The sequence below is a fragment of the Scyliorhinus torazame genome, chromosome 10 (assembly GCF_047496885.1).
Source record: "Scyliorhinus torazame isolate Kashiwa2021f chromosome 10, sScyTor2.1, whole genome shotgun sequence".
In the NCBI taxonomy this organism is placed as follows: Eukaryota; Metazoa; Chordata; class Chondrichthyes; order Carcharhiniformes; family Scyliorhinidae; genus Scyliorhinus; species Scyliorhinus torazame.
Window position 1 is genome coordinate 58,014,033 of NC_092716.1, and position 14,971 is coordinate 58,029,003.

A 14,971-nucleotide genomic window follows, 5' to 3' on the forward strand; every position below is an offset into this window, starting at 1 on the left:
CTTGATCCTAAACGCAAAGCGTGGTGGATCACACTACTGAATCTTCTGTTCTCTGGTGAGCCGGGTACCCTTAATCAAGGACAGGTTCTATCCTACTCTGTCCTATGGATTGGAAAATTTACCTTAGTTTTTAACACATCATACATCAATAAAAAAAATTCTAAGAGGGGACTATAACATTCAATCATACATTTCAATTTCTTTACACAAAGGGGAACCTCTAACTGTCCTTACCTAAACTACACTCATGCTGCTAGCTAATAACCAAGATAACTTATATTACAGTACAAAATAAACAATAGCAGCATCCCGTTTCTACTGAACACTTATGCCAGTTGCAGAGAAAGTAATTTGTCTTGAAAACCACGGAATTTATTCGGCAGAAAAGGGTTCAAAAAGAGTCCTGGGTTTGTTGAAGTCCGAGAAAGGGGGCTCTGAGTGTGTACACTGGGGGGCGGGAGGCTCTCCTTTGCCATTTCTGAAGTCTAAGTGTGTGGACGACGCTACAAAGTATTGCTATAATCAATAGGGCTTCTACTGTGTAAGAAAGGGAATACCACTTTATGATGTTTTTGCACCATGTCGGGGGATCAGTGGCTGTTTCTATGTGTGGTGTGGTGTCCGGGCTAGGGGTATCGTGTTGGGTGGTCATGTTTAGGGCCTGTGTGGTGAAGGATATAGGGGCTGATAATGTGCGCAACTGTCGTGATCCAACGACGATCATGATGCAGGTCATCAGGTCCGTCTTCATTTTGTCTTTGTCTTCCTCTGTCTCCTGGTATATTCGTATATTCCTGGGGGTACAAGCATAATATCTGTTATTATCTTGTTTAATATCTCATTTGTCTGTTTCTCCTTGACATCAATTTCCCATTTAGAATTGTCACCACATGTGTTTTTTTTTAAACCAACCATTTGGGAGACAAGACATCTGAGAAAGAAATTCTGTCACAGTCCGAGCAATCTCGCAGCCTGTGTTCGATGCGCTGAGTGGGCAGACAATTTCGTCATCCAGTGTGAGGTAGTTTTTCCTAGCAGCAAATTTGTTTCAACCAAGTGTTTGGACATGTAAATAGCAGTTGGGGGTTAGCGACCGAAGGGTTGCCGGAAAGCAAACAAAAACTGTGTCAAAGTGCATTCTTTAAACCATATTTTAAAAGAACAGTAAAAGAGTTTCAAAAATAACTTTCCGAATGGGGTACGTATGATCACGATCTGCACTGGCGGCAAGAATGGGTGGAATCCCTGGATAGGGCAGTGATCAGTGCCGTTACTCCACTACCAGAGCTTGGCTGACCAAAAACATAGGGGGTCCTCAGGCAGGGTGGGGATCAGTGCCGTTGCTCCACTGCCTGGGTGACCTTACAAGAATGGAAAGAATTTGAATATCTATGGATTTCCGACAAACTTGTTCCTTTAACTACCATGTGGTGTCAAAAGAGTAGTTATGACTGCACCAAGAAATTTGGCATGAGATCGACACACAAAGTCATACAAGAGACAAACATTCAACATATAAAAAACAAACTAAAGAAAGAAAGCGGGCAGGCTTCATCAGGGAATAGGACACCATAAATCTCAATCGTTTCCTTTCTCTATCATCTGGACACCTCAGGGTTCCATTCCAAAAAGGGTTGAAAAGGGGTTAGCATGGTGGGAGTCAGACTCTGGGTCATCACAATCTCCCGGTTGCCAAACTCATGACTTGAGTTTCTGTGCCATGGGGGATCCATTTCGTCGTTTCTTATCAATCGATAAGAGTTATCACGGTGCCATTGTTTCTTATCCTGTAGGGCGGTAGCGGCAAGGGGGGGGATCGCTATTGTCGGACGGTGGGTCAGGTTCTGGTAGTGGCAAATAAATTGGGCGGGATTCTCCGACCCCCCCGTCGGCATGAATCCCGCCCCCACCGGCTGCCGAATTCTCCGGTGCCGGATATTTGGCGGGGGCGGGAATCGCGCCGCGTCGGTCGGGGTCCGCTGGCAGCGCCTCCCCCGGCGATTCTCCGGCCCGCGATGGGCCGAGTGGCCGCCCGGCGTAAATTGGAGTAGGTCCTTACCGGCGGGACCTGGCGGCGCGGGCGGCCTCCGAGGTTCACGGTGGGGCGCGGGGGGACCTGGCCCTGGGAGGTGCCCCCACGGTGGCCTGGCCCGCGATCAGGTCCCACCGATCCGCGGGCGGGCCTGTGCCATGGGGGCACTCTATTCTTCTGCAGCTGTAGCGGTCGGCCATGGCCGGTGCGGAAATGAAGCCCTCTGCGCATGTGCTGGGATGACGCCAGCACACGCTACTGCTCCCGTGCATGCTCCAACACGCGCCGGCCGACGGGGTGCAAACCACTCTGGGGCCGGCCTAGCCCCTGAAGGTGCGGAAGATTCCGCACCTTTGGGGCGGCCCGACGCCGGAGTGGTTCACGCCACTCCTTCCTGCCAGAGTTGCCCACCCCGCCGATTACGGCAGAATCCTGCCTTGTTCTCTGAGGGGCCGATCATGTCGTGGTCGATGTCACTGGGGCTGTAGTGACTGGGGCCTGGTCTGTTTTGCAATGGATCTGGGATGGCAAGTACGTCCATTGTGCTTTCGCTGTCGCTATCGCTATTGCTAGCGGCCGAATCAAGTGTGAGGCGGAAACTCGTCCCAGGGAGCGGAGTCAAAGTCGTGTCTGTGGACGTGCTGTCCTGGCTGGGGAAGGGTTGGATTAGGTTGCCAGTGGGCGGGTCGTCGTTGTCTGCTATTGCCAGTGAAATGTGGTGTGAGTGGCTGCACTGAGTTCCATACACCTTAAGTTTTCCGTTTGGAGATGAAATCCTATAAACTGAGGGGCTTGCTTCATCAGAAATCGTGTTGGGTCCTGCAAATTTTAGGGAGAGGAATGAACTAGGATTGTACATGGAAACCATGACCTGCTGTCCGACTGTATACTCTACCGGGTGTACTGTTTTATCAAAGCAGGCCTTACTCTGCTTTTTCCTAACGCCTAGTCGAACAGCTGCAGTGAGCTGTGCTGCTTTAATATTCTCCATTACCTATTGGACCACTTTTTCATGGGTAAGGATGGTGACTGTGGGGCTGGTCAAATCAACTCCAAATAAATACTCGATACCCTTCATGGGTCGTACGGTCATGAAAGTGTGGGGGGTGTAGCCTGTTGAACTCGAAACCGTGGGCGGGATTCTCCACTCCCGCGCCGAAATGCCCACGATGTCGTGAACGCCGTCGAGGTTCACGGTGGCGCGAAACGGCCCCGATCCCGAACGATTCAGGCCCCGACAATGGGCTAGGATCGGGGCCGTGTCATCTACACACGCCAGGTCTTGTCGCCGCGTAAAGGCGGCACCGCATAGATGACGCGCCCGGCGCCGCATAACTGGCGTCACCCGCGCATGCGCGGTTTGGCCGGCGCCAACCCGCGCATGCGTGGTTGCCGTCCTCTCTAAGTCCGCCTCGCAAGAAGATGGCGGACGGATCTTGCGGGGCCGCGGAAGGAAGGAGGTCCTCCTTCAGAGAGGATGGCCCGACGGTCGGTGGGCACCGATCGCGGGCCACCCCACATTTGAGGTACCCCCTGGTGCAGGATCCCCCCTCGCCCCCCCCCTCGCAGGCCGCACCCCCAGCGTTTGCACGCTGTTCCCGATGGCAGCGACCAGGTGTGGACGGCGCCGGGGGGAACCCACCGTTTTGGCCGGGCCTGAGAATAGTGGGGCTGCCTGAGAATCACCATTTTGGGTGTCTCCGGCGATTCTCCGGCCTGCGGCCTGCGGAACTCGACCGGGCCTTTCCCGCCGCTTGGGAGAATCACGGGAGGGCGTCGGACCGGCGTCCCGGGAAATTTTGGCGGCCCAGGCAATTCTCCCAACCGGCGCGGGAGTGGAGAATCTCGCCCCGTGTTTCTAATCAGTGCACATGGGAGAACTGTGTCCCATGTTGTATTATGTTGTTCCACCATCTTCCGAAGTGTTGTCTTCAGGGTTTGGTTCATGCGTTCCACAATGCCGCTGGATTGTGGATGATAGGCAATTTGAAACTTCTGTTTAATTCTGAAAATTGTTAGGACGTTTTTCATTACTCTTCCTGTGAAGTGTGAACCTTGGTCCGACTCAATACTATGGGGGGAGTCCCCATCTCGTAAATATTTGTTGGGTTAGAATTTTTGTTGTCGCTTTAGCTGTGTTTGTCCTGGAAGGAAATGCTTCCACCCATTTTGTGAAGGTGTCGATCACGACCAACAGATATTTAAATCCATTTCTGCAGGGGGGGAGGGGACCTATGTAATCTAATTGTAAGTTCGTCCATGGGCCATTAACAGGGTGGGTGTGTCTTAGCTGACCTTTCTTTGCGTATCTGTCTGGGTTGTTCTGGGCGCAAATTAAACAGTTTTCAATGTAGTGGGTTACATCAGTTTTTAAATTGGGCCACCAGCATAGAGGTCTGAGGTGGGCAAGGGTGGATTCTATTGGTGTCTGTCATGTAACTGACAAATAATCTGGTTCCTGTCCTGGGAGGGGACCACATGAATACCATTCTTTAATATGATTCCGTCGTGTACTGTTAAAGTGGCTTTGAACCTATCATAGGGAGCTGGGAAGTCACCTTTTAACATTTCCTTAAGCGTGTGGTCTTCCTTTTGTGCCTGTGCCAAATCTTGAATATTGGTCTGTGAGACCTGGACCGCGTGTACTGGGGCAGTCTCGGGGAGTTGCCAAAAGTGACCATGTCGTGAGCCTGCTTTTGCTAGGGCGTCTGTTTTTACGTTACCGGGTGGGGAGGAACGATGATGGCTTCTAACCTTTATGATTCCATATTTGCGATCATTAGCTTCTTTGAGAATGTGCTTTAGTAATGGCGCTGAGGGTAGAGGTTTACCGTCAGCAGATATAAATCCTCTAGATTCCCACAGGGGCAGAAATTCCGTCAAGCTGTTGCAAACATATAAGCTATCTGAATATATGTCTGCTGGTGTAGCCATCTGGGATGGCCACTTCCAACTAAGCACAGAGCAATCGCAAACACTGATGGGTAAAATGGACAAGCCAAGAGTCAGGCAGGTTCAGAGCATGAAATGCATATTGGTCAGCAAAGTCCAGACGGTGTCGAAACCCCGTTCCATTAGCATTTTAATGGGGCCGATTAGCATTTGATGGCCCATGTTCACCAAAACAAAGGACTGGTACTCGAGCAACCAGTACAATCACAGGCATTTCGGCGCCACTCCCTGCTGAAGGGAAACGCAAACAACGGGGTCAATGACCGCTTGGGACACGCCAAGCCATCCAGATCCCTGCCCACTTATTGGCTAAGGAATCGAACAGAGTGATCAGGGATCAACCAATTAGTAAGGCCCAAATCGAAGGACCGCCCAAAAGAGCGTGAAAGCACCCAAGTATAAAGGAAGAGTTTGCCATATGCTCGCTCTCTTTTGGCCTTGGTACCCTGGTCATGGCCAACTGCAGCAACACCAGAAGCAAGTTCGAATTTAACGTCCACTACCAGACGGATGAGCCCAGCTGAGCAGCAGTTACCACTTCGAACCCAAGAGATCCAGAATTGAACAGTGGCCACTGTTTCCTGACCTAAACCGGGTGCCCAAAGTTAAGTACAGGTTGGCTTCGTGATAAGTGTAGTTAACTAGTAGTGTTTATGTTGCATGATTGATTGTCCGTAAATAAAGTACCCTTGACCTTGAACTGACTAACTGGTGTTTGGCTCTTTGATCGATAGCCGGTTTAAACTTGTGGTGATATCATTCGATACCTGGCGACTCTAAGCATTCGGACATAGACAATATAGAAAGAAGGTAAATTCACTGATTGCTCTAATTGGAACAGAGCCAGAGTAAAGAGCAGAGTAAAGAGAAATCAGCAACACTGGGGTCGGGAACGAATCCGGGTGCTGCACGATGTATGCAATGGCTGCTAACTCGGCTGCCTGCGAACCTAAATGTCCTGGCAATTTTAACGAAATCTCCTCTAATGCACGCCTTCTACGTATATGCCACATCCTGTAATCCTTTTTCCGTTATCAATGATGGAGGAGCCACTACATAAATTTTTAGAGCTTTATCTGTGGGCGGGGTTCTCGGTGGTCTGATGCCTGTCTTTGTCGGTAACGATTTGGGAATAAAGGGTCCTGTGTTGTGCTTGGCTGCAATGATTACACACTCATGTGGGGTTCCTACATACTGTAAATTATCGGCCAGAAACGTGTGCGTCTTTGTCCTCTTCACTGTAATGTTGTGTCCTTGTCGGAGTAGGGTCCAGCACGCTGCTCTAATTTGGCTTACTGTACCATCTTTTAGCCTACCGTCTAACAGTAGCTGTGTTGGGGTGTGCTCGGTCAACATGGCTACGGGGTTGAGTCCTGTTATGTACGCGAACTACTGAACAGCCCAAAAAACTGCGAGCAAGTGCCTTTCCCAGGCTAAAAATCCTTGCTCTACCGGATCTAAAACTCTTGAGGCATAGACTATGGGTCCTAAACGATCGTGCCTTTCCTGGAGAAGTACGGCGAAAAGGGTTTGGTCAGTGGTCGCTACCTCTAATGTGTATGGGGAGTGTGGGTCTGGTGCCTGCAAAGCGGGAGCTGTACTTAGGGCGTGTTTCAGTGCATCGATGGCATCCGTGTGCTGTGATACCATTTCCATAGGGTCTGTTTCTTAAGGAGCTCGGAAAGTGGGGCTGCCTTTGCGGCGAAACCGTCTATATGGTTCCTGCAATAACCAACCAGTCCTAGAAATGACCGGAGTGCTGTAACATTATGGGGCAAGGGCAATTTAACAATTGAATCAGTACGTTTTTGCTCTATCTCATGCTTACCATGCATTATAACTGTTCCTAAATAAGTGACCTTTTCTTGGAGAATTTGGGCTTTTTTGGGGTTGATTTTACATCCAATTTCTTTTAGGAAACCTAATAGTTCGGAAAGAAGCGAAATGTGCTCTTCCTTGGTGTCAGTCTGTAGAAGCAAGTCGTCTGCATACTGAATGAAGTATTCGGGTTGGGAAAATTTTGATAATCCATTCGGCAATTATCTGTGAAAAATGGAGGGGGAGTTGTGGAAACCTTGCGGAAGGCATGTCCACGTGTATTGCTGTCCCTGGAAGGTGAACGCAAATTTGTACTGGCAATTTTTATCCAATGGAATGGACCAAAAGCCATTGCTAATGTCCAGAACCGTAAAATATTTTGACTGAAGTCCCTGCTTTAACATGGTCTCGGGACTTGTGGCAATTGTGGGGGCTGCTAACGGAGTTACTGTGTTTAATTCTCTATAATTGATGGTCAGTCTCCATGAACCATCTGGTTTTCTTACGGGCCAAATCGGGGCATTGTTTGTTGAGGCTACGGGCCGAATTACACCTTAATCCAATAACTTTGAATTACCTTAGCTATTTCTCCCTCGGCTTGCTGTGGAAAACCGTATTGTTTCTGGGGCTTGGGATTGGGACCTGTAATGGTGACCATTCATGGAATTTTAACGCAATCGTGCTTGTGCTGGGCAAAAGATGCTTTGTGTTTCTTCAAGACTTCCCTAACTGTTTTGTCCGTGGTAATGGTTTGTGGATCAAACCAGTAATCTCCCACTGATCTAATCCTGTGTTCGTAGTCTCCTATTGTGAGCGTGGCTGGGGCTCATGCTGCTCTAGCCATTTTCCACACACACTTATTTACAGGGTCAAAAGAAGGATTGTGTGAGCTCAAGAAATCTATCCCTAATATGTGTTCTGCTGTCTGGGGTAAATCTACCAAAATGACTGAGTGTTTGGTTCTCATGTTACCGATCTGAATATCCACAGGGGCCATAATGTGTCCCTGCTGGAGGTGTCCTGTAAATCCACTAAGAGTGATGGTGTCTGTAGTGGGCCATATATCTCGCTGGTACATCATGGAGGAGTTTAACGTGGTTCAGGACCCTCCTGTGTCCCAAAGGGTGTCCCCGGACTGTGCCTGTGGCTACCGGTCTTCCGGACTTGCCCAAAATGTGTCGCAGACGCAAGTTGGGGAGTCCGAACACCGTCAATCGGTGCCATTTATGGTCAAATTATCTGAACGCTGTGGATAGGCCTGGCATTGTTCCAATGTTGGGCATTTGCGTGCTGATTCCATTGCTGTTTCGGGGGGGAATTGCATTCTCAGGCGTAATGTCCATCGAGTCCACAATTATAGCATTCCTGTACTTTATGGTGCTGTGCGTTGTTTCTAACTTCATTTACCCATGCGGGGTCTTGGTGTGTCCTTACTGGATTCATGTTTACCTCTACCTTCTCCTGCCTTTTTATGTAGGGTTTGTTCCCAAGCTCATTAGAGTCTCTTCAGAACCCACACTTCATTGTGTGCAGGGTCTGGGGGGGTCATAATTTGCACATGCTTTTTGTCCTGCATCTGTGGCGTGGGAGACTAAACTACGGGTCCATTTGGCCATATTGTCTGCAGTTAAATGGGCGCAGGCTAAATCTCCAAATACTGCCGTGAAGTGTATCCAGAGGCGTCCAGCAAATGCTGTTGGATGTTTTCCTTCCTTATGCCGACATCGGTTGAGTCCTTCCATGGGATCTCCTCTGTTATAGCCAATTGCATCTAGGATAGCTGTCTTCATATCCTGGAGGCTACTTCCTCCTACATTTTGTGGGTCAGGAAGGGCTGAACTAATGGATGAGTCAAGGTTCATTACTATGAGTTTCATTTGCTCCTGTTCGTCCAGATCGTACATGACTGTCTGTTGTCTAACTCGCTCAAAGAAATGGTGTGGGTCTGATGTGGGTTGAAAAGTTTCTATTTTATCACGGACACCCCTTAACTGGGTGATGTTTAGTGGGGTTGGTCTTCTGTCGGTACTCTGCGCTGCATGGTGACTGGATTCATAGGGTTGTGTGCTGCCTGTGCAGTCGGTGGTGCGGGTGCTTTCCTTTTCGGGGCCTGGGGGTCTGTTCTGAATCTCTGTTCCGTTTACGTATTGATGGGCAGTTTTGGTAAGTTCCTGCCAATCGGGGCCATCTTCCTGATCTAAATTTGGTCCAAAGGTATCTCTAAAACCATTCTGAACTGAGAGCAGTGATTGCAATTTGCTGCCTGCATTTGGCATGGTCTACTGAACTCTGCCTTTATTCCGTTGTGGAACTTTGGAGTGCTCATAGGGCTGCCTTTAAGTCCTTGCATTGTTTTTTCAATTGTCCTACTTGGTGTTCTGTTTCTTCCCTTACCAAAACTGCACGTTGCGTGTCTTGGTAGGCCTTATCATATTGGGTCTGAAAGCTGCTTAGATGAGCAAGACAAGATTGGTGTGCCCGTTTGAAATCAGCCATCTCCTTGTCCTTCACTGCTAGCTGCTCTTGGAGTTGCTCATTTACTTTATGGCATTCACTAACGTTTCCCTCACTACTCTTCTCTTTCTCTTCAAGCTGACTACGGAGCGTCCTCACGACCTCCTCTGTGCCTCGCAATTGTGCCAAACAAGACACGATTGCCATCGGCTTACGAACTCTACCTAACCTCTTTTTATGGATCTCGGTCAGATTATCCCACCAAGTTTGTCCTATACTACCAGGACCTGTCTCTTCATTTGCACAAAACTCAGACTACAGGGGCCATCCTTTCCCCTTTAGGTACTTCCTAATTTCCTCTTCCCAAATGGGACACTGCTCTGCTCTATTGGTCGTTGCAACCTCGGGTTCCTGTAGATACATAAGGCGTTCCATGGCCTTTATTGCCATTATGTGGTTCACTAATTCCTGCAGGTACACAACCCAACAATAGTCTCAGTGCCTTTACCTGAAATACTCTCTGAGATTTGGCACTCTGTCTCAATGCACAAGTTCATCTCTGTTTATTGAACCATGTATGTTGTATCAGGAATGGCTCCCACCTCTCTGATGGACTGTGCAGTGTCCTCATATCCGTAGACATGCTGTCGTTTGAGCGTGTTCACCATGCATTACCTCAAAAATTTAATCCAGCCTGCATAGAGCTCTCAAGTGGCTCGCTAACTTGCTGAATTGATTAGCTGCCACTTTTGGGCAGGTTGCCCTGACCCCTCTCTGAGAAGATGCCACCAAGATTGCTGGAAGGCAGGAATCTATTGAGAAACCAGGATACCACACCTGCCTCTGCTTTGGGAGTTAAAATCAGTTAAAACCCTTCAAAGCTAAAAACGGTTCAAATTGCTAACATGTACACGACTCATAAAGGATGCAAGGATGTAAGATAAAATTCTGCTTGATTCAACAATTATTTTCAACCAAAACGCAATTTTATTAACAGCAGGGGAAGTAATATTGATGGGACCTTAAAGTACAATAAGACATTTAAATGTAAATAATCACTTCAAGTAGTTTTTTTTTTTACCCGAGATGAGTCTTTTGACAGATTATAGGGGCTGTGACAGATTAATTTATTTATTATTATTGTGTAGGAAATTGAGATTGATCTCCAGAAATGGTTGCCTTTCTCCTATTACCTGTGTGGGAGAGAATCCACAATATTTAAACCAATAGAATCCTGCACATTGTTATTGAGGTACTTAAGGCAGCGATTCTGATAACATCTTTAGTTTTCATTTAGAAATGAAAACAAAACATTATACAGCTATCTCCCCATCTCCCAGTAATTGGCACAAGATGTGAAGCTTGGTGGAACAATGCAGCATTAATTCTGCACTTTACTTAATTTCACAGGAAGTCAGATCAGCTCAATGTTCGTTCTGGGTAAGTTCGAGGGGACAGTAAGTAACATGGGATAAAATTAACATGCACATAGAAAATCTGGGTTAACGAAGGAGAGCCAAAATTGATTTCTAAAAGACGTGCCTTGCCTGAAGAATTGAATAGAGTTCTTTGAGGAAATAACGGAATGTATTGACAAAGATTTTTTTTAAATATCTGTTTATGTGATGTGGTCAACACTGGCCAGACCCCTTTCATGATTCACTCCTGGTTGTGTTGAGAAGGTGGCCATGGCCATTCTCCTTGAATCACTGGTTCGTGTGTTGATGGTGCTTTTATCAGGGTATTAATCAAGCAAGGGCATGAGCCCAGGCAGAAAGGTGGGGGGAAGACAAGTTAAAGTAATTTGGTCAATTTGACACAGCACAGCCATTATAATGTCCTCCGATGCCACATCGTCTTTCACATCAGATTCAAAACTGCGACACACACGTTACTTGCGGAGTTTTATCATGCAGAATTGGCTGACCTCAGAGTGATAAAGGAGGGGGCATGACCTTGGTGAATTTCTGCATCTTAGGAGATGAGGCCTGTTGCAGCCACATTGCAACAATAGTAGATGTTAAATTCAGTGGCAGGGGTAGCAACCAAGTAAATTGCATTATCCTGCATGATGTTGAGCTTTCAGAGTGATGCTGCAACTGCACCCACCAGATAAAGGATGAACTTTTCATCACACTCTTGATGAACCTTTGAGAGATGAGGCACTTAGGAAAGGCAAGAGAAATTCACTCTTTTCACTGGAAAAAGGGTTAAAATAAAATTTGACACAGATGCTCCAAACTATAAGGGATTTTAATAAAGTGAATTGGGATTATAAGAACTGCTTTTACTGGTGTTGAAAACCAGAGACATACATTTAAGAGCATCTCCACAAGAATGAAATGCAAGTTATGAAATATTTTTTGATTTGGTAAGGAGATGGAATGCCACACCAGAGGTCATGGTATTGGGTAGGATCAAGAATGATCTTTAAGAGGGAATTGGAAAAATACTTGAGAAAAATAAATCAAAAAGATTGAATGGAAATAGCATGACAAATATCTAACTGCTGGGAGTGATAGCCATATTTTTACATGATGTGAAGATGCCGGCGTTGGACTGGGATAAGCACAGTAAGAAGTCTTACAACACCGGGTTAAAGTCCAACATGTTTGTTTCAAACACTAGCTTTTGGAGCACTGCTCCTTCCTCAGGTGAATGAAGAGGATATTTTTACATGTCCACCCTGAAGACTTTTGCATCATTATGTTTGTTTATTTTTCTCTTCTATATAATATTAATTATGTATATTGTTATATTTTATATATAATTAAATTATATATATTATTATGCTTGGCTGAGAGCTGATCATCCATTAACTTGTTGAAACAGCTGTGCCCCAGGGGAAATATTGCTTGATTGACAGCTCTGGCTCTGACTTCTGCAGTCAAATTCACAAGGTTCATTTAAATCAGATTAAGTGGTTTCGAGGTTTTGTGCTTTCTGTTACTAATCATTTAACGATTCTGGATGGTTAATACTTTTATTACCTTATCGTGAAATTACTTTTTTAACATAATGGAAAGTAATAAATAAGCTACTTTTTAAAAAAAGCTTTTTTCACACATCCTGCTATCACAATTCATTGATTTTAAGCAGTATGCAGTGGGTCAATGGACATCGACATACCATAGCTTGGCGTAGGGGGCATAATGAACCATGGATGGTGAGTGGATGTGCATAGATTGGCTTTGTGGTATGAGTGTCCATAGGGGGCAGGTGGAGTGACATAATTGATATAGAGTGCATGAGGCACCATTGGATGTGGGTGGGGGGGAGCTTATCTTGGCACTGGGGAATGCAGAGGACCTTTGGAACTCACCTTTCAGAAGGACCCTTAATGCAGGCTAGGTTTAACGGCTCTTCTGAGAGACCCTGAACCACAACTCTTTAAGAACCTGACCCGATCCCATAAACAACATGGAGGAGTAAGACATGACTATGTATCCAATGATGGTGGCCAGGTCAGGAGTTCCAGTTGTGGGCTTTTGACAGAAACCAGCCTGTTCCCTTTAAAACTGTCATTTTCAAACTCAGGGTTGCAGCCCGTGGGTGGATCACGGGCAGGTATCAGAAGGGTCGCGGAGTGATCAGTCGCTATGTTCCCGATCACAGGAAGAAGAATCCAATGGCCCGACTTTCAAGAATGCCGGCCATCCCATGCATGCATGCCCCCTCAGCTGGATGTAGCTGTGCGCAGGCCCCTGGAGCAAAACGGGGCAGGCCGCCTCCTCCAGACGTCAGCGCGCTGTCCCAGGAGCAGATTTTTTTAAAATTGATGGAGTCCTCCCGGTGGTGGCAGAGAGCAGGTCTTGCATCCCGTAGTCTGATGCCAAGTACTCTGGGCGCAAAATCACTGAAGAGGGATTCCTCCATTTTGTTAGCAGCAAGCAGTAGAATTTAAAATGGATCATTTTGTAATCAGGAAGAGAGAGCCAGAGACACAAACAGGCCAGGATCTCACAATTAAATCTGCTGGAGAATCTGCAGTGGGATAAAGCATTGGTGGTGTGAGCTGCACAGGAGAGTCCACAGCAGGACAAAGCAGTACTGGGTGAACTTCTCAGGAGAGTTCACGGCAGGACAAAGCAGTGCTGATGTGAGCTCCAGGGCCTCTGATGAACAGTCCATGAAGAAGAAGCTGAAATCAGGAACAAAGTAGCATAAAGATGATTTCTTGAGGTATGGCTTTATTAACATTGCCAATGCAAATCATGATGCAAAGCCTATGTGTGTTATATTCAGGGAAGTACTGGCAAATGAAAGTTTAAAACTCTCAAAACGTCAAAGGTATTTGAAGACTAAGATGGCGAGGTCGAGGACAAATCTCTTGCTTTTTTTCAAAGGATACCGAGAGAACCTAAATTGTCAGCTGAAGTCCTTAGCAGAAATGTAACATTGAGTGAGAAAGCAAGTGAGATCATGGGGACCAAGCAGGCCCACCTGTCTCATGAAAGACAAGCAATAATGGTGGGTCGTGAAGGTCGGCTGGTATGGGTCATGAAGGTCGGCCGGTGTGGGTTGCGAAGGTCGGCTGGCGTGGGCCGCAAAGGTCGACTAGCGTGGGTCCTGAAGGTCAGCCGATTGGTAAAAGTGGGTCCTGGGGAAAAAAGTTTGAAAAACACTGTTTTAAAGGCACTCCCATAAATCGGACAGCCTGGGCATGAGGTCGGTAATCCTGGAATTGGGACCCATCTGCCATTTTTAAAGCACAGCAAAGACATAGGAACATAAAAACTAAGAGCAGGAGTAGGCCATTCCGGCCTTCGAGCCTGCTCCGCCATTCAATATGATCATGGTCGATCCTCAGTCTCAATGCCATATTCCTGCTTTCTCCCCATACGCTTTGATGCCATTAAAATCTAAAAATTTATCCATCTCTTAAATACATTCAGTGACTTGGCCTTCACAGCCTTCTGTGTTGGGGAATTCCACAGGTTGACTACCCTTTGAGTGAAGACATTTTTGCTCATCTCAATCCTCATCTCAGCGGCACAGTGGCCTAGTGGTTAGCACTGCTGCCTCACAGCACCAGGGACCCAGGTTCAATTCTGGCTTCGGGTGACTGTGTGGAGATTGCACTTTCTCCCCGTGTCTGCGTGGGTTTCCTCCGGGTGCTCCGGTTTCCTCTCTCAGTCCAAAGATGTGCAGGTTAGGTGGATTGGCCATGCTAAATTGCCCCGAAGTGTCCAAAAGATGTGCGGGTTGGGTGGGGTTACAGGGATGGGGTGGGCTTAGGTAGGGTGCTCTTTCAGAGAGTCAGTGGGCTAAATGGCCTCCTTCTGCTTTGTAGGGATTCCTGATTATGATAAATGGTCTACCCTGTATCCTGAAGCTGTGTCCTCTGGTTCAAGATTCCCCAACCAGGGAAGACATCCTCCCTGCGTCTAGTCTGTCCGGCCCTGCTAGAATTTTTATGTTTCAATCAGATCTTCCCTCATGCATCGAAACTCCAGTGAATATATGCCCAATTGAACCAATATCTCCTCTTAGGACAGTCCCGCCAACCCTGGCGTCACCCCAGTGAACTTCCGCTGCACTCCCTCTCTGGCAAGTATATCCTTTCTGAGGTAGGGAGACCTAAACATCACGCAATACTCCAGGTGTAGGGCCATTAGGGCCATTAAGGCCCTGTGTAACTGCAGTAAGACATTCTTGCTTCTGAACTCAAATCCTCTTGCAATGAAGGCCAAAATGTCATTATTTGATTGCTGT